The 19,868-nt window shown below is 34.4% G+C and overlaps 1 pseudogene; it reads right to left on the reverse strand.

Annotated features, from left to right (window-relative positions):
• Window positions 1-16,495: 16,495 nt before the first annotated feature.
• LOC111532880 lies at window positions 16,496-18,033 on the reverse strand (annotated as a pseudogene).
• Window positions 18,034-19,868: the final 1,835 nt, after the last annotated feature.

Raw genomic sequence — 19,868 nt, forward strand, 5'->3', positions numbered from 1 at the left:
TGAAAGGAATGACAGAAGCTAGATACTATAACGAACTGTTTCAGCCAGTGTGAAGGGCCATTGCTGAGCTGACAACACCGAAAGGAACAAAGCAGGAAGTAACAAGCCACTTTTAACTCTTCCTGCATGTCAGACTCTGTTTCTCTACTGGAAAACCTAACAGGGAACCAGCTGGAAAAAAATATATAGTTTTCAGCATCTCAAGACCAGTATCACAAAGGAACAGATAGAGTATAGGTTTGGGACTGAGCGAAAATAGGTTAATACATGGAAAAAAAAAAAAAAACCACGCACACACACATAACTGTGTCTTATGGAATCCTGTCTTGCATCTTCGTAATTCATTAAAGGGTGATTTTTTCCCCTAAAACACAAATCAGATCAGGTAATATTCTGCTCAATATCTTTCAGAATATTTCCATTTCTTTCAAGCTACTTAGTATTATATACATGACCATTTATGATCTGGATCCTGGTTTTCCCTCTTCCCCCATTCCTGGTATACCCCCGGGATATAACCTTAAGAACAGACTACATTAGGTTCCCCTCAGTAGCACGTTTTCTCAAGCTTTTATATCTTTTTTATAGTCTCTTCCTGTATTTGTCATTCCATTCCTCCTTTCTCCACTCAGCTAATTCTTACTCATATTTGGGAAAGTCTTTGAACTAAGTCTCTCTACACCTGCCAATGGGGATGTTAATAGATGCCATATATCAGGTTGTTGTTAGTAAACCAAACAATGCAGGTATATGATTATCACCTACTCGCACTTAGCAAACTCTGAATAAATATGTGCTTTTATTATTATCATTTCCTTTAATAACTCCACCAAGGTATCCTTTTCTTTCATAAACCCTGTCTAATACCCATGTGTATGTTTCCTCAGTGATCCCATAGCATCCCATATCATCATGAGGATACTTCTCACACTGGGTTAGAATCCCTGGCTGATTGGCCAGTCTTTCCCATTAAGTAATAAAAGTCAAAGGTGGTGGCCATGTCTTTTATATATTTAACTTCCATACTTGACGCACAGCAGAGCAGATGGTAATTTTTCAATAAATATTAGCTTAATGAAAATACTGCACTTTTACAAATTTGATAGAGTTTTATTGACTACCTTGCATTAAGACAATGCTAGAGCACACACATACACAAATAAAATAATTACTATTTAGACAACAGCTACAGCAACTTACTTCATTATAAAGATTCAAGCCATCCCCAATAGTTACTAACCATAAATTTTTAAATTTGTCAAAGCAATGTACTTACATTTAAAATATTTAGGAGACTATGAAAATGATTAATAAGAGCTGTGTCTTGGCCTAAGTTCCACTACCATCTCCATAAAAGCAGAACCAGAGACAAGGGCTCATGTAAAGATTGCTAGTTTGGGGATGTGATCCCAAGGAAAAGGAGAGGGGAGATGGAAAAGTAAAACTGGGAATGAGTGAGAGCCAGTGTAAGTTTGCATATTGAACTACAGCGTGCAGCTGGGCTCGTTCCCAGTGGAGACACCTCGATGAGTCATTTAAAATTCATCTTAGACTTGTCCATCCACGGGAAAGAATAAAGTATTTATCCACTGGATTTTAGCCCCCATTGGTCTAGAGTTATCCCAGGGAGCACTAATTACCTCATGCTGCCTGATTTTGAATACTTCAGATTAGTTGAGTGGTTTTCTTACTGACATCACTGTAAGAAGCAATAGAAAACACCCAGGGCAGAAAGCAAGAAAAATACTAAATACAGCTAGGAGTGGTGCTGTCGGATTATACGTGAGTGCAGCTGGTTGCCACAGCAACTGCTAGAGTTAAAAAAAAAATGGGCTGAGAGAATACTACTCATATCTTAACCAAGCTGGAATATGTATCTTTTAAAACTTGCTCTATTCATATTAATATCATGAATAGCTTAAAATACACTATTTAAAGAGCTTATAAGTAACTTCTTTTTGTGGTGTACCTTGGAAACATTTATTAATTATTTATTTCACTTTAATTTCTAAGTAGATGGTACCTTAACAATGTAAAGGGAAATACAACACTATTTTGAAAAATTTTTGGAAATTTCTCATGTAAAGCCTTCATGTAGAAATTTGAAACATTATCCTAACTAATATGCTAAGACAGAATTGAAATTTCTCAGACTCCTTTTAAAAATAAGAGATATCTAGTGCTATAACTCAGATAAATATTCCATACATTCCATTAGGGAAGAAATAAAAGAGTGAGGAGAGGCAAAGAGATGGGATCAGTAAAGGGCATAAAAATGGTTTCAAATATATTCAGTGATGTTCCGGTAATTCAGTGTGTGATGGGCTTAGAGGTACTCATTTTTTGCTTTATAACATAATTATGTGGCATGTAATTTGCATTTGAATATAATATTGCATGGTAAAATTAAAACTAAGCAAATAAATATCATATTATGAATTAGAGAAAAATATCATGTTATATGAGAAAAAACTCTAGTCATATAGCTTCTGAGAAACACCTTCAATATAAATGCACAGAAAAGTTGAGAGCAATATGATAGAAATATATTTCATGCAAATATTCACCAACACAAAGCAACAAGAAAAGAAAAGAAGAAAGAAAACGAAACCAGAAGAAAACTGCTATTTAAAAGCAAAGGTAAAATTTCAGCAGTTCAACATGCTGAGAAGACAAATACTAGACTTCAGAGCCTGCCACAAAGGAGAAGCCGCAGGGTTTCCCATGAAACCCAACAATCTTGAATCGGCTAAATTTTTATTAGATCCAGGTGCTCTGCCTGAACTCTAATGGCCAGGAAATAGAAACTAAAATAAATGACATTCTGAGAGAAAGTCATATCTATGCTTGCTTTCATACCCCAGCCATGGGGAACACAAACACAAAAGATTACTTCTGGTTGAAGACAAGCTCACGGACAAAAATTACAAAGCACCTAACATTCATTTAACAGGATATCTCAAAAAGATAAAAATAAATATTATTCATTTTAAAAGATATTATTAAAAAAGACCAGGTCTGTTTAATAAACACTTAGAGCAATGAAAAATGTAGGTATCAAAAGAAATTCTCATTGGATGGGATAAATAGTAGTCTAGTTAAGACAAGGAGAGAGATACTGCAAAAAAAGTTTCCTTCAATATAGTATAGAAAGGCTAGGGCAGGGATTGTTAATAAGGCTCTGCCCTATAGTCTCTACAGCACCCAGTGTGTGGATGGGCAGGGCCACTGCTTTCTTTCTGGTGTTCACCTGGGGTAGGGTGGATTTAGTCAAAAGGTTCTGCTCTTCAGTGCTACTCTTTTTTTCTGGTCCCTTGGTGAGAGAGTGGAAGTTTTTTTAGTGCATTGGCTGCACATCCTCTAGTGTTTCTGGGTGGCAAGCTTTGCTAGCACCCAGACTGAGATATAATGGAGGCATAAAAACAATCCCAGGAAACTCACTACTTGGTAATTCCTCAAGTCCTGAGGCCAGTTGGCATCCTTCTCTTCGTCTTCTTGAGTCTCCTCGGATTTGCCTTATGTATTTTATCAAGACTTTTTAGCCGCAATCAGCAAGAGAAATGCGGTGGAATGCACTTTGTTCATTTGGTCTGGAATTAAAAGCTCCACAAGTGATTCTTAAAAATTGACATGATAAATCGAAGGATTCGACATTCCCATCAGTAGAATATGAATATGGGCTACCTCAGTGCTTCCTAATGAGCATTAATATATTTTAAAATATTTTCTTTTACAAAAATTTAGTGTCTACAACAGAACAAACCAATGGAATGAAAAATGAATAAGCAAGCCAGTTGTTTAAATATACTGTTTTTCAAGATGCCAAATATAGAGGTAATTAAGATTTTAAATGTTAGCTTATTTTATTTTTTTCCAGCCAGATATTTTAAAACATGTAAATGAGCTCAAGCTTTTTTCTCAATATTATGAGTTTGTAAAATTATTAAGTACCTTCAATATTTTAAGTTTTGTCTTTTAAAAATTTATACATTAATATGGTTTGGATTTGTGTCTCCATCCAAATCTCATGTCAAATTGTAATCCCTAATGTTGGAGGTAATTGGATCAGTGGGGCAGTTCGCCCATCAGTTAGTGAGTTCTCATGAGATCTGGTTGTTTAAAAGTGTGTAGCACCTCCTCATTCTCTCTCTTCCTCCTGCTCTGGCCATATAAGATGTGCCTGCTTCCCCTTCCACAATGATTGTAAGTTTCCTGAGGCCTTCCGATCATGCTTCTTGTATAGACTGTAGAACCGTAAGCCAATTGCAACTCTTTTCTTTATAAATTACCCAGTTTCAAGTGTTTCCTTCCTTCTTCTTCTTCTTGTTCTTTTTTTTTTTTTTAAAGACACAGTCTCACTCTGTTACCCAGACTGGAGTGCAATGGCGTGATCTTGGCTCACTGCAACTTCAACCTCCCAGGTTCAAGCAATTCTCATGCCTCAGCCTAGCGGGGACTACAGGCATGTGACAGCACACCAGCCTATTTTTTTTTTTTCATATTTTTAGTAGAGACGGGGTTTTGCCGTGTTGGTCAAGCTGGTCTCGAACTTCTGACCTCAAGTGATCTGCCCGCTTTGGCCTCCCAAAGTGTTTGGATTACAGACGTGAGCCACAGTACCTGATCCCAAGTATTTCTTTATAGCAGTATTAGAATTGACTAATATGTACATTTATTAATATTGACTGGATTTTCTTCTTATTTTATTTAAAAATGTAAGTAATAATTTTAGAAAACTTTTAAACTTTTATTTATTTTTTCCTGTGGAAAGAATGCATGTGATTTAAACTGACACAACTTCACCAGACAAGAAAAGATAGCTGGCAGGTTTAATGAAACAGCATTTATAGTTGTACTTATGAGCAAAATAATAATAATAATAATAATAATAATAATAATAATAATAATAATGTTATTTGAATATATAGAGAGAATTCAAAGGAAACATGTAACAAAAAGCTTTTTAAAAGCTACTAGTTGTGGTACTTACTTTCAACGCTGGGGGATAAGTTTTCATGTCTTTCAGTAATTTTAACTTTTATAATTTTATAAAATATTTCCCACAAGCACACCCAGCCTAAAGTACATTAACTAGTCCAACATTCAAGATTATTCTTAAACTTCTCAGTTTATATATCAAAAGTACACATGCTATAAAGAGAGCAGAGGGAAGTATCATCAGTAAGCAGTATGGCTAATGTTTATTTTGTAGAGAAATATCCCCATGCTGGTTTAAAATTTCCATTAAACCAAGAGTCATGCATTTTGGTATTGTTAATGAAACATTATCTACATTATCTTTTTATCATAATACTTAAGATGCTGGCTTTTGTCTTCTTATTCCCCATATTATTTTGTTCTCAACTCATTGCTGCCAATGGTTCTATTACATAGAGAGGCCGATTTTCCCTTCTGGCAAGAAAGAAATCATTGAAAAAAATTCATTTAAGGACAGTATAAAGCATACACAGGTCAAATCAAGGAGATTCTTCTGGATTTCATCCAGAAGTTGGTTTCTTTGGGAATGTGCTTTGCCACCTCAACCTGTAGGAGTCATTCCTGTTCCTGGACAATGTTATCATTTATAATCCAATAAGTTAGCAGGACATATCTTGAAACTTTTCATCAGATTTCAATTCTTAGTGAATACTAACCTTAATAACAAACTCTACTGTAATCCTTTTAAAAAATAGTTCAAATGAAAGAAGTGACAACAAATAATCAGAGAAAGGTTATCTGACATTTATTTAGTTTTTTAAAAAAATAAAATAGCAATTTTGAAAGGACTTCTACTTAAATTATCCCCTTTAAACTTGAAAACATGACTCTGTGGGTTAGGAATTTTTATCCCCATTTTAGAGGAAAGAAACTGAGCTATGGACACTTAAATAACTTTTTAAGATGGTTCCTAATAAATAGTAGAGGCAAGACATAAGTCCAGGTCTTTTAACTCTTAGTCTAGTACTATTTCACCTGTAATGCAGTTACTTGAAGGAAGGAATAATAATCTTAGAGCTAGATAATTCATGTTAGCCAACTTTTACAAGCTATATATAATAATATTTCTAAACCTTACTATCCTGATTTATTAAAAGTAATAATTTTGCTTATTTTCTAGATAGTTGAAGAATAGTTTTATGTGAAATCCTGTTATCATTTGCAACGTATTTTCTCCACACTATATAACCCCATGAGAAAGGATCTTTTTTTCCCCCCAGGAATAAAGTTGCAGAGGACACCTATGACAATGTCTGCCCAGCAACTATCTTGCCACTTTTCTAGTTACTGCCCCTTTATGCTTCCTTTGTCTTTCCAAACGGCTGAAGAAGGACCAGTTTTGTTAAATGGGACCCTTCCTTAATGCTGGAATTGACTAGTCCAAGAAATAATCCTGGAATTGATTAGTCCAAGAAATATCACTTGTATCAAGCTAAACAATAGCTTCTTTCCTGCGATTTCTGAACTTTGGATTGACAAACATGTATGTCAGTTTCTCAGCAGTCATGTTACCCCATTGAGCAAACCTCAGGAAAATTGGCAAGCTGTGGGCCAGAGAAGTAGAGATAACCACTCTATGGAGAGACAGAGATAGAGATAGTGACAGAGAGAGGATGAGAGAGAGAAAGTGGTTGAGAGAGACAGAGAGGGAGGTTATTTTTAAAAATAAAGATGTGTAGGAAGAAACAAGAAGAGATGAAGGGCTCTGACATTGTTCATCTCTCTGATTCTAGTTATCCCCAGCTCCCTTCCAGGATATAGAATATTTGCCATTTCCCATCTCTTTGTAATCAATTCCATTTTTTATTTAGAAAACTCTAACTGGATTTCTATCACTTCCATTCAGTTTAATATTTAAAAAAATAAAAATAAAAGCATAGTAGGGTATTTAGGCTTAAAACTGGATCCTGAAGTACTCAAGTCCTAATCTCTGGAACCTATGAATGTTACCTTATAAATCAAAGGTGCTTAGCTGATGTGATTAAGTTAAGGATCTGATGATGAAGAGGTTATCATGTATTACCTCAGTGGACCCTGAATTTTATCACAAGCATTCTTATAACAGGAAGGCAGAGGTACTAGAAACAATCATAAGCCAATAAACTGGAAATCCTAGAAAAAAATGAAATATTCTGTAGAAACAGATAATTGGCTAAGACTGAATCATGAAGGAAAAGAAAATCTGGAGAGACCTATAACTAACACAGAGGTTAAATCGGTCATCAAAACCATTTCAACAAAGAAAATCCCAGAACCAGATGACTTCAGTGGTGAATTATATCAAATATTTAAAGAATTAATGCCAAGCCCTCTCAAATTCTTTAAAGGAATTACAGAGGAGGTAACACTTCCAGATTCATTTTGTGAGGCCAGCATTGTTCTGATATAAAACCAGACAAAATGCCACAACAAAAGAAAATTATAGACTGATATCCCTGACCAATATACAGTACCTCTCCCTTATCCACAAGGGATATATACCAAGAGTCCCTGTTTGAAACTGCGATAGTTCTGATCTATGCATATATGTATATATGGTTCATTTTATATATGAATATTATATATATAAATGAACTATGTAGAGAGAGTTCATTTTTTATATATAAATTTTCCTAAACATACATACCTGCAATAAAGTTTAAATTATAAATTAGGTATAGTAAGAGGTGAAGATGAACAACAATAACAAATAATACAATAAAACAGTTATAACAATGTACTATATTAAACGTTGTATAAATGTGTCCTCTCTCTCAAATCATCTTATTGTTCTGTTCTCACCCTTCTTATGATGATGTCAGATGATAAAATGCCTCCATGATGAAATGGAGTAAGGTGAATGGTGTAGGCATTGTGACTTAGTGTTAGGCTACTATTGACCTTATGATGATATGTCAGAAGGAGGAACATCTGACTGAGGTGATCCTGGATCACTGAGCCATGATGATCCTTATGTTACCATGTCAGGAGCAGATAATATTGATAACTAATAGGCAAGTAGCATACATTGCATGGCTATCTTGAAAACAGGATTGACTGATGTCCCAGGTGGGATGGAGCAGGTCAGCACAGGTATCACACTACTCAGAATGACATGCACGAAATTTATTGAATTGTTTATATCTGGAATTTTCCATTTCATATATTTGGGCCATGGTTGGCCATGGGTAACTGAAACCACAGAAAGTGAAACCTCATGTAAGGGAGGACTACTGTACATGTGAAAATTCTCAAAAAATGCTAGCAAACTAAATTCAACAGTACATTAAAAGGGTCATATACTATGACTAAGTAGGATTGTCCCTGGGATGCAAGGATGGTTCAACATATGAAAATCAATGTAATGCAGCACACTGACACAGTGAAAAATAAAAACAGATTATTATCTTAGTAGATGAAGAAAAATTAATTTGACAAATTTTAACACACTGTAATAATGAAAACCCTCAACAAGCTAGGAATAGTAAAAAGTACCTCAGTATAACAAAGGCCATAATAAACATCATACTCTGGTGAAAAACTGAAAGATTTTCCTCTAAGATCAGGAGAAAGTCAATTATTCCCATTCTTTCCACTTTTATTCAACATATTTCTGAAAATCTTAGCCAGAGTAAGCAAGCAAAAGAGGAAACAAAATGCATCAAATTTTGAAAGGAAAAAGTAGAATTATCTCTGTTTGCAGAGATATTATACCATAAATAGAAATGATACCATAAATAGAAAATCCTAAAAACTACACTTAAAAACTATTAGACCTAATAAAGAAATTCAATAAAGTTAGGATACAAAGTCAACATACAAAACTCAGAAATATTTCTACACACAAAGAACAAACTATCTGAAAGGGAACTAAGAAAACAATTCCATTTACAGTAGCATGATAATGAATAAAACACTTAAAAATAAAACCTAACCAAAAAAGCGAAAGACTTATGTACAGAAAAGTACAAAACATTGATGAGAGAAATTAAGGAAAACACAAATGCAAAAACATTCTGTGTTCATTGATTGGAAGGCTTAGCATTGTTAAAATGTTCATACTTTCCAAAATTATTTACAAATTCAATGAAATCCTCATCAAAATCCCTATGGCATTTTTTTACAGAAATAGAAAAGACAGTTCTAAAATTTATATGAAACCACAAAAGACTAGGAATAGCCAAATATCTCTTTTCTCTCTCATGCAGTTTCTGTTTTTTTATTCGTTCATTCATTTACTTTTAAATAACATTTTTACTTGGTGTTTGCTTTCTATCTCTGTATTCATTTTTCAAGGCATTTTATTTTCACTTTTAAAATTAACCTTTCAATTTATAATTGACACATAATAATTGCACATATATATGGAATACGATGTGATGTTTCAATGCATGCATACATTGTATGTACAATGTATGCATACTTTGATCATGTACAATGATCATAGTAGAGTAATTACCATATTCATCACTTTAAATAGTTTTCATGTCTTTGTGATGATAACATTCAAAATCTTCCAACAATTTTGAAATATACACTATGTTGTTATTTTCTATAGTCACAATATTGTGTAATAAAGCAACAGGACTTATTCTTCCTGTCTAACTGTAACTTTGCATACCAAATCAACATTGATTTTAAAAAAAACTGGAGGCATAATACTTCCTATTTTCAAAATATGTTATAAAGCTAAGGTAATCAAAACAGTATAGTATTGGCATAAAGACAAACACATAAACCATTGAAACAAAATAGCCCAGAAACAAATTAATGCATATAGGCTCAACTGATCTTCAATAAGAATGCCAATAATACATAATGGGGAAAGATTATTTCTTTAAGAAATGGCGTTGGGAATATATAAATGCAAAAATACCTGGACATCTACGTGCAAAAAAGTTGTACTGTGTTCTCATACCATACACAAAAATTAATTCAAAATAAGTTAATGACATAAATGTAACATCTGAAACTGTACAACATATCAAAATAAACACACAGAAAAAACTTCATGACATTAATCTTGGCAACAATTCCATGAATATGATATTCATAGCTCAGGCAACAAAAGCAAAAGTAGACAAATGAGATTATATCAAACTAAAATGCTACTACACAGCAAGGAAGAGAATCAACAGAGTGAAAAGGTAATATATTAAATGGAAGAAAATATTTGTAAACTATATATCTGGTAAAGGGTTGGTCTCCAAAGTATTTTTTTAACTCCTACAACTGAATAACAGAAAACTAATAATCTAATTTAAAAATGGGCTATAGATTTGAGCGAACATTCCCCAAAGTAGACATACAAATGGTTACAAGTGTCTAAACAATGCTCAACGTCACTAATCATCTCTCATTCTTTCTCCTCCCACCCTGTGAAAAGATGCCTTTCGCTACAATTGTAAGCTTCCTGAGGCCTCCAAGCCATGCAGAACTGAGTCAATTAAACCTCTTTTCCTTATAAATTACCCGGTCTCAGGTATTTCTCTATAGAAGCATGAGAACGAACTAATATACTCCCCTAGGCCCAGTAAAAGTGATTCTAGACATTGACCTTTAGAGCTATGAAAGAATAAATGTATGTCATTTTAAGTCACTAAGATTGTGGTAAATTGTTAAAACATCCATTGGAAACAAATATATAGAGTAAAGCATGAAGAAAACTTTTTTAATGATACCAGAAAGGATATGTGAGGGGGTGAGTCCATGTAAGAACATTGAGTGGTTAAATTAGAAATTATTACCTGAGGACTTTCATCTGCCCTGTATGTGCCCAAGAACTAAGCTCTAATAATGCTACCATTTCTACTCTAAGAAAAGGGATATGTGCAAATTTGGGTGCATATTCCTTCGTGCTTTCTACCCTAATTTCCCATTAGCCCTAAACATTAGGTAAAGTTCTTAGTAGCGAAGATCTTTGCTCAATGAAATTATACTACATGCAAAGATAGAGTTTAAAAAAGAAAAGCAAACAAAATGTATGGGAAAATCAATTGCATAACATTGGAGTACCAGGAATTTGGAGTTTGATTATTTCTGACTTACAGCATTGATTTGTGACATTCTCATTGAGGTTGATTACTGCACTAACAAAAATTGGGTGTTGATTTGATGGCCACTTTGGGCCTTCAAACTTGAACTTCAAGCACACACAATTCAGGCCATGCGATCGTTTCAGATTTGGCGTTCCCACTGCTTCAAAGCACTCATGCTTTTTACTTGTACATAACATAGATGGAAGTTCATGGATATTTGAAACAATACTAGCAGCATAGTGACAGTGTTGTGGGAATACCCAAGATGACATATATAGAATATAGTCCATCCCATGAATATGTAAAATTGATTGATTTAAGGAGAAGCAACTGAAACAGGATGGTAGAAGGCCCTAAAGATAAGGAAACATTTGAGGATTTTGCATGCATATCAACTCTCTCAGATCCATATTGAAGCACTCAGCCTCAGCCCAAGATGCAGCTTTCTCTCAGGAAATATCTTTAAGGTGTTCAAGAAGAGCAGAGTTAATAGATGAAATTTTTTAGTGTCTAGAGAAGCATTCGACTAAAGTTGATTAAGCGGTTTCTTTTTTTATTTAATGCTTGATATGCCAGCCAAAGGCAATATTCAATTCCTTAGTGACTTGTTCTGCTAGCTGAGGCATTAGGCCAATTTCTTCAAATAGAACAAACCTGTCTTTTGCCCAAATGTTTGCTCAAGTGGTGACTGCATTGGTTTTTATACCAGTGAAAGGTTTGTTCTACTTTATTTATATTTTGTTGCAAGCTGTCTTCTCAAAATGTGTTTTATTTCATATTTGATCTTCAGGACATGACTGAAGCACAACATTTTTGTGCCCTGCTGACCAGAAGTCGGAATTTATTTAAGTACTCAAACATCTTTGCAGTTTATGTTAACAGAAGCAATATACCTGGTTTAGTGATGCTCTTTTTGGAAATTCTGATTCACTGGGTTTTCTTTAAAAAATGCCATGGAAAAGATTGGATACTTTTTATAACTGAATAAAAGCTACATTATGAAATGTCTTACATTTAGCATTAATTGTGTCTTCTAAAGAATATACATTGAATGTCCAGATGTTCAGGAATTAAACCAAGTGCAATTATCTACTTTTAAGACTTTCTTAGAATTAACATTTGAGTTTTGAGAAAAGTGATATTGTACATCTCAACTAAACTTTCCCAAAATCCAGAATAAACAAGACTCTTAACATTGTAAGAGGTGAATTGGCAAGAAGATGAAGAATAATCAATTAGCAACCAATTAGTAATTCAACAATAGAATCATAATATTAAATATCATCTATGAAAGGAACAATCACTTGCAATTGAGAACACGCTGAAAATGTAGTGGTAAAATCAATTCTCTGCTCTCTACAAGGGTTGTGGAATTGTTGGTAGAAGTTGCAAGTATTTAAACTGCAGCAGCCACAAAGCAATCATTGTAATTCAAGATTTCACTTACAGAGAAGAAAGGTGATATTTTATGTGATGATTGGTGTTCTAATGAAGAAGGTACCATACTGAAAGACCTGTTTCATAAAATTAAAGGGCACTCCTAAAAGAGTCTAGAAAATGAATTGAGTTACTTTAAAAAGCATTGTGAGACATGCCCTGAGACTTGAAAAGGAATTAAGATCAAAATAAATTTATCATGCAAAGAAAGTTTGTGAATTATTTGAGCCTGATGTCTAAAATTGACAATAATTTAGAAAAAAATGCCATTTTAAAAGTTTTAAAAAATGTTTCAATTTCAGGTTTGTTTGTTGAAAATACTTCACATGTATATAAAAATTAACCAAAGGTATTATAAAAATATTTATAAGATTTTAAAATATGGATATTATTTATTCAAAAGCATTAATGTAAAAAAATTTTTATTAAAATTTGAAAATAATCAGAAAGAAGTACTGATTCACATAACAGCCTGTACTAATAAAGCATTTTGATTGGCATATAAATTTGAAAGAAGAGGTATTCGAATTATAATCAAACATCTTTCATCCAAGAACATTATCACCTGCAAAGTAAATAACCATAAGCAATAATGGTTGTAGAAAGAATGCACTGTAAATCACGATGTAATAAAGTACTTCGAATTTCAATTGATCAGTGCTTCCAAAAGTAATCCAAGCAGCATTTTCATTAGCCTAAATGATCTGCAGAAAAATACTTTTAATTTTCATTGAATACTCTTTACCATGTCTATGACCTTCAACATGTAAATGGCAAAAGACGAAACATGAAATACGATGTGAAAGAAAATTGTGTCCTATTTTTCGTTGACATAATTTCAATTGTTAAAAGATCCACATAAAAATAGTATATCTAACTAGCTTTTAAGAAAAACCTTGTTCATCATCCTAATTGGCATATCCTCATGTCCAGTGGCATTTTCATTCTCTCCTCACTCCAGTACCCCACACCTGTCTCCACAACGCACACTCTGATAGCCATTTGAGACAAATAGATTTTAATTTCCAAAGGGAAAAGGAAATTTTCTTCTTGTGAAAATAGAAACTTGACAGGAAAACGGTGACATTTAAGTAACAAACATTATTCAACATAAAACTATTATCCAGTAATTGTGAGGCAAAGTGTATTTACAACTGTTTTGGCAGATTTGTTTCTCTTTTATCCTGTCATTGTGGCTGATCAGTGTTTCCAGTAATATTTTAAAATGCCCAGACATTGTTATTAACTCTCTTAGGTATGATAATGACAATGTGGTTCTATAAGGAATTGAGCATACATTTTCAGGGATAGAAAGTTTGTCAGGATATCACTGAGAAGTGGATCTGTGGATTTGGTAGCAGGAAAATCTAATACTTGTTGAAAAAATAAAGCCAAAGAAGTTCAATGAATGAAATGCTGCATATGTGAAAACTACTTCAGGCCAGAATTTGTCAGGAAATATTTGAGTTTGGGCCATAATCCTGAAAGATACAATCTCCAATGCTGAAATCCTGAAGGATAAAAATCCCTAAGTTCTAAAATCCTGAAAATCACAATTCCAAATGATCAAAACCTTGAAAATATAATTCTGAAAAGAAATAATTTTAAAAATTCTTTCAAAGCCATTTATTTTAACTTTTCAAAGGAGATTTATCTGAGAGACATTTAAAGACACAGCAGAATATGTCATAGGCCACTTGACACATAAAAAGGCAATAATAATATACATATTTTTGCTGGCATAAACACTCAGGTATATTAATGACAGTCCCATGGGTATGACAGTTATGAGTAGTCAAACCATATTCATAAAGAAATGGATCAAAAGGCAGAAGGTATAAATACATATCACTGTGGTTGGTAATTGTGTGCTCCTAGCTTTATAACTGTGGTCATCTGAAATACCGTCATTGTCTTTTGATGAGATCGATCAAGAAACATAATGGGCCACCGGTGCATATGCAGTCACCCGAAGAGCTGAGATCTCAAGAAATGCTGTCTTTCACAAATGCAGAATTACAAAAGGACATCTCTTCATTTATTGAGGAACCTCCAATATTTTTACATACACACATGATGCTTGCACACAAAGTAAATGTTAAGATAATTCCCTTTATAGAGTCAAATTTGCAAAAAAAAAAAATGCATGAGATAAATTAGAACTCTCTAAAAGTCTTTACACAATTTGTACTCCTAGTATTAGAAATTATTTGAAGACAAAATACAAAGCTTTCCAAACTACATAAAATAATGATGACAATTTAAAATAGTGGAGAAAAAAAATAAAAAATTTGAAATATGAGAATGTGTATTACAGAAATATATTATGGGCAATTATATGGAGGTAGTTCATAAAAGTTGTTACCAATAAAGTTTTTTTTTTTTCCATTCAGTCCAATGCATTTGTTGGAAAATTTGAATTAGTGGATTGGCCACACAATATGACAACAGTGAATACTTCAATGTAACAATGCATTATTTTTCTGCATTGGCATTTCTTCCAGCTGATGAAATTCTGGGAAGTTTAAATGAATTAAAATCACATTTGCCTAAAGAAGCCAGCATAATTATTGATGATTGGCTCAAAACTCACTTTTTTAGAAGCTGGCTCAAACCTACTTTCACATCTGTCATCATGATTTGGGTATTCAACTGAAATCTATTTTCCTCTGCAATGTCCACCATTTCTTCAAACAAACATTTTTAAAGTGCTTCACATTTTTTCCTAGTCATTCATACATAAACAAGTTGATAAGTTCTACAATTTCTAGATCCAACAGAGATATCATTTATATAGTTGACTTAAAAAAAAAAAGTAGGAACAGTTTTGGAAGTGCCATCCATTAGCAAAAGTGAATGCAGCATGCACTAGCTTTTCTAAGTTAGATTTAGTGGTAAATATGCGAAGCCTACCTTCTTCAACAGTCAAATTCCTCACCAAGAATAGGTCGCCATTTGATTTGTTTTGTAACATTAGAGGAACCTCTGTATCATCAAATGTCTTTGCTTCAGAAGGTCCCTGAGCTTTTAAATTGTTTTTAATCCTCTGACAAAGGGTATTTGTTTTGTTCTTTTAGAGACAGAGTCTGTCTATGTGGCCCAGGTTGGAGGATGAAGAGCAGTGGCTATTCACAGGTGTAACTGTAGCACACTACAGCCTTGATCTCCTGGGCCCAAGCAATTCTCCTGCCTCAGCCTCTGGAGCAGCTAGGACTACAGGCTCAGGCCACCACATCTGGCTTGAAGGGCATTTTTTGAGGGCAAGCATGGCACTATGTGTGAATGGGCAGAAGTCACACATGAGGAATAATTTGTCAGGGAAGATTTCTTGTATGTTTTGCCTGTGTTTTCTCTCCTTCTGTGATCCCAGAAACACTCAAAACATTGAGGGCAGATCTTTCCCACTTGCTTCACTCAGACTCACATGCTAATCTCCACTGGACACACCCTCACAGACAGATACACCCAAAAGAATACTGTATAAGGTTTCTAGATATTTCTTAATCCAGTCAAGTTGACACTTAAGATTAAGTCCACAAATTTACCCCTCCTCAACTTGGCACCTGTATACATCTCCCTACATCATACTTAATTTCCAAATAAGGACAATATCAGACTAATAGTTCCACCTAACATGGTGCAATTGACATGATGAAGATACTTGTGTATAACTCCAAACCCACTCATCCTTTCTCCAGAATTCAACTTTCAAAATTTCAACATTTGGATTTTAATCTTTTGGACTGTGATGTTTAGAACTTTAGATGTTAGGAGATTTGAGGAATTTTATCTTTCAGAAATCCAACATTTGGGATTGTCTTTCAGAATTCTGAATGGCACCACATATATTCATAGTATTCATAGCATCAATAAGTATGCCCTTGATTTGCTTTCAACATCATGTAAGAATCAATATCCAGCCAGATCTAATAGGATAAAAAATGAGATGAAAATAAGATAATACAATCATCTAGTTTTTATGGGATAACCTTTTAATTAGATTTTTATTAAAACATTGCCTGAGTTCCATAAGTTCCATGTATTTAGGAGTCATTTTCACCAGTGTGTTGTTCAATTCCACGGGTTAAGCCTTCTTCATTATTATTAAAAACTTTAGATATTAGAGAGGTTGCTATTCAATTCTTTTTCATCATTTAGGATAGGCAGAGTCAGACTTGCTAAATTAAAGCTGACATTTTTAAAGGTTTGCAACAAGAATATCCCCACAATGATTACAAAAACCCACTCAAAGTACCAATGACATTATCAACAGACATACCTTGACATGGCTTAAAAAGGATAGCTGAACAAGTTAAAATTAATGTTGTAAAAAATCTTTCATGCATTGGAGTCACTATAAAATTGTTGAATATATTCAGGGCCTTATTTAGGTAATTAATCTGTGGGCTCACTCAGACAACAAAGTTCAGCAGCAAAATCAAGCCAGGGCACATCAGAGCCCAGGCGACAACTCTTCAATAGCAATGCCTAAGACCTTCACACAGGAGACGGAAAATGCTCCGATTACAGAGCCAATGGTTATATACACAAGAACATTTATCTGTCTATGGCAAACTCCTACTACAGAGATTAATATTCAGGGACACAATGACCACAAGTGTTGCAAAGACCACAAAACCTGAATCACCTAGCTTGTGAAACATTTCCTGTTAGTTCTCTAACCTCTCTTCTTTTAAAGCACAGCCGACTGACCATAACTGTAGATCCTAGAATACTTAACAACTGCCCAATATTCCCATGAGATTAAGTCATTCATTTAAAAAGTGTGAAGAACAAGTGGCACTTTCTAGGTCTCCAAGAACTCCTAATGGAGTCACCAGTGTGGCTCGTGCAAATACATCAGTGACATTGGCCATCTCCCCAGCTCTCATCAACAACAATTCCATCTACAACCACCATTCTCTAAAATGTGTATGCCCACCTTGACCAGCTGTCATGAGCCTTTTATCACAAGTGGCAGATCACTTTTTTTTTCCTTTTGAAAATGAAACTCCCTCCAGTGAAAATACTAGAGCTCATAGCCAATCCCAGACCAATATAAAAGTCATCTTTTCCACGCCCCTGGCTTATTTCATTTGTTATTTTAGAGGTTCTTGTGAATTACATTAACCACAAAACAGAAAAACTGTTAGTACTGAAGGAAGGATGATTCCATCTTCATAGAGTTTGAAAAGAGAAGATCAGCAAGAATAGCCTAAAAGGAATGAACTCTTTGCTATTCTCAGACCAGGGAATGCTCCACTTTCAACCCTTGGAACTGAAGCCCTTGTAACTGAAGGGCGATCACAGTTGCAAGAGCATGTAAATGTAATACGGACATTCTCCTGAGAAAACAGCTGGAAGAGGTTAGAGGTGACTTACTGACTTTAATTTCATCGTAAACGTTACTCATTATTCCCATTTATAGCTTTAAATCCTAGCTGTTTAGCTCTGGTCCCATTTGGCAGGCTGCCGCATAGCTTCCCATCTACCACCCAACCCTAGGTCACCTAGGCTCACATGCAGCCACAGAGACTGCAAGGGTCACCCCCTCCTGCGCTGATGTGTCCACCACATCCATTGCAGTCCATTGGGAAGTACTAGCATAAGTAAGTAAGTTATACATCCCATGGATTCAACCAACCTCAAATCAAAAATATTCAAAAAAAAATACAAATAAAGAAACAAAACAGTATAACAACTATTTATATAGCATTTATACCATATTAAGTATTACAACTAACCTAGAAGTGATTAAAAATATATGGAAGACTCCTCTGTGAAACCCTCCCTGATTCTCCCAGGCAGAATTAGTGACACTGTCAACACTTGGAAAAGAACAAACCTGCATGTTGTGCACATGTATCCTAGAACTTAAAGTATAATAATAATAACAATAATAAGAAAGGCCCCATTCTAAAAACAAAACAAAACAAAAGACCCCTCTTATACCACTTGGCATTTGATTTCTATGTCTACTTATATATCTCTCAGTAGCCTGCAAGTAATTTAAGAGCAAAAACTGGCTTATTCAATCAAAAATCCCCACCATTTATCACAATGCCTGGCACATAGTAGGGCTTAATAAACACTGATAGAATGAATAACTAAATCTTTTCCATTTTACTGTGGTTTCTACTATCTAAAATGTAATCCAAAATATAATTTTTATGTGTGTTCTGTTGTTATTCCACATACCTGAGCTATAATTGGAGCTCAATAATACTTGCTGAGTAAAAAATACACACACACACACACACACACACAGGGGGATGTGTGTACACTATATGCAAATACTATGCCATTTTATATGAGGGACTTGAATATGTGGATTTTGGTATGTGTTGGGATTGCTGGAATTTAGCCCCTGTAAATACCAAGGGATGACTGTAGTTTTTAGTCAGGTTTCCCTTTCAATAATGCTTGCAAAGGTATTGGCATAATATGTGAAGAATTGAGAAGGATCTGACAATTTACCTAACTTTCAAGATAAAAAGTTAGCCAACCAAAGTTTCAGAGATTCCAGCAGAATACATAAGAACTGAATCAGAGATAAAGGACAGATTTTTTTTTTTAATCACGGCAATAACAAAAGTTAGAATATCAGCATTTTTGTGCTGGCTTCCCAAACCCCAGTTCACACAGGGCAAACATAAGGGCCACCTACTCAATAAGTGGATTACAATATAAAAAACAAATTCCAAATTTAAAAACCCAAATCTTTTGTAATGAGCAAAGAATGCCTGACCCTTGTATGAGTGAGAGACAATATCTCCATCTTCCAAAGCTGTAAGCAAAGCCATATTTTGCCTTGAAAAGAAAAGCTCTCTCTCTCTCATTTAGTCTGTTTGCTATGAATCATCATACATCCTTGAAAGATTGTATGTACTTCTGGTTTCAGCTGTAGCATGTAGAGGACTTCAAAGTCATGACAATCATTCTCACAAGAAAAAAGTTGATCAGGCTAAAAGTCAATGACTTTTCTTGAATCTATCAGAAAATTGAGGCTACTAAGCAAACCATCACCCTGAAATACAGAAAGACAGATGAGCACAGTGTCTCACAGTTTATCGAGAGAGAAGTCACTAGAGTCAATAAGCAGTAGGAGCAATTAAATTGCACTGTGGTGAATTGATGGAGGCCAATCATAGGTTACCTTGAGAGTTAGGAAATTTTGGGGGCCCGATATTAAGGGGTCACCACACTTTCACATGTTTCACCTCCAGAAACACATTCTCACTGTACAGATTGGAGAAAAATTTCCTTATGTTTTGAGCAGAAGGAAAAGTAACCATTTGAAATAATCCCAGGGGAAAAGTAATTGGTTTAAAATACTTACAGAGCATTTTCCATAATAAAAACCTGTCCCCTATTAAAAAAATATCACTTTACTAGAGCCTTATTAGGCCTGGGAGA

This window comes from Piliocolobus tephrosceles, chromosome 2 (genome assembly GCF_002776525.5).
Source record: "Piliocolobus tephrosceles isolate RC106 chromosome 2, ASM277652v3, whole genome shotgun sequence".
Taxonomy (NCBI): Eukaryota; Metazoa; Chordata; class Mammalia; order Primates; family Cercopithecidae; genus Piliocolobus; species Piliocolobus tephrosceles.